The sequence below is a fragment of the Acyrthosiphon pisum genome, chromosome X (genome assembly GCF_005508785.2).
Source record: "Acyrthosiphon pisum isolate AL4f chromosome X, pea_aphid_22Mar2018_4r6ur, whole genome shotgun sequence".
Taxonomy (NCBI): Eukaryota; Metazoa; Arthropoda; class Insecta; order Hemiptera; family Aphididae; genus Acyrthosiphon; species Acyrthosiphon pisum.
Window position 1 is genome coordinate 57072985 of NC_042493.1, and position 1714 is coordinate 57074698.

Consider the following 1714-nt stretch of genomic DNA (forward strand, 5'->3'; position numbering starts at 1 on the left):
TTGGATAATACGATGATCTTAGCAGAGTCGTGTGTGTGACAAATGTCTTGTAAGTGTTCGAAAATTGTTCGTAATATAACAATACCTATATAAAATATTATTATACTCTTATTGTTCCGATATTTATGTCTGAGTTCTAAACACAAGGTGATCAGTTCAAGTGTACACTATTATAATACACTCATAATAATTCCTAAATGTCTCAAAGTTTTTTGAAAAAAAATATAATTTTGTACATTTTTTTTTTTTAGTTTTTTAAGATTAAAAAATAATATATTATGTCATCGGTATTTGCAAATTAAATTAATCACGTTGAAATTCAAAATACCTTTATAGACTTTACTGACATAATATTATGATATTTTGTACATCCTAGATTACTATAGGCCGTACAAAACCTTTTGAGTGAATTAATTATAATACCCGAATAGAAATATGATGTTCAACTTTTACTGAGTAGTGAGAACGATTTGTATAAGGTTAATTAGTGATTTTATTGTCTTAAATAAATATTTTTTTATCAACACCTACCTATCAGTAATAATTTGTTTTAAATATTATGCATAATAGTTTAAATTCACGAATGAATGAATAATAAATAAATTAATAAATAATAAATAAATGTTAACTAACCATACACATAACTATATAATTGTTTTTAATTTCTATAATCATTAGTTTATTGTATATAATAGTACAAGATAATCATACCTATAATATATTTCTGTTATATGGATCAATCAGCTTCAACTGACATCATATATTAATATATTTTGTACATCCAGAGTCAATCCAGATTGATTGCTTATATAGGCAGACCTTAAGAGGATGCTAACAATGCATTAGTGGTCTCCGTCTAACACACGTACGACATAAAAAATTTTCGTTCACTAGTTTCAATAGTGTACCTACTGTAAGTTTTGATTTTAGAGTGATTTGATCTATTATATATTTTTTTAGAGGATAACATTATCTGTGTTTAAGCCTTGGCTTTTATTCGGTATTTTAATTTTCAAGCGAGATATAAGGATTTTTTATTTTTGATATTTCACACCCATATCTTGCTTGAAAATGAAAATTTCGAAAAATCGGCAACGCTTAAACATAGATAATTTTCTTACCTAAAAGTTGTATGGTACCTAGGTCAATTCACTCTAGTATCAAACTAACACACTATTGAAACTAGTAAACGACAATTTGGTATGTCGTGCGTGTGTAAGACGGGGACAACAAATGTAAACAATTATATGGGTCCTCTTAACCCTGACTTTCACAGTTTCACTGCAGATATTGATTATGGTAATTAACTCAATATGTATATGCACAATTGCTTCGTTACTCCTTAACCGAATTGCTATAAATAAATCGTGTTCGTGTAACCGATCGTCCAAGCAAAATAGGTACAATCCTTTACTCTAAATTACAATTTGACATAATAATATAGTATACCTAACTATTTATATATAAGATGAACCTACCTACGTACGACACGTATATTGTATATATTATGAGGTATAACACATATCTAATAATATAATAATTATACTCAGTGTTGGAATGATGGTTTTTTTTCGCAGTATGTTGTTTACTTTAATATAACATAATTTTATAGAAATTTAATATCCCGGCGGAGCACAGGCGTATAGCGTGGCGTCTTCGCAGGAAAAATTGCTCGTTTTCGTGTCTGTTTTGCAATAAGTATAGTTTTCTCACA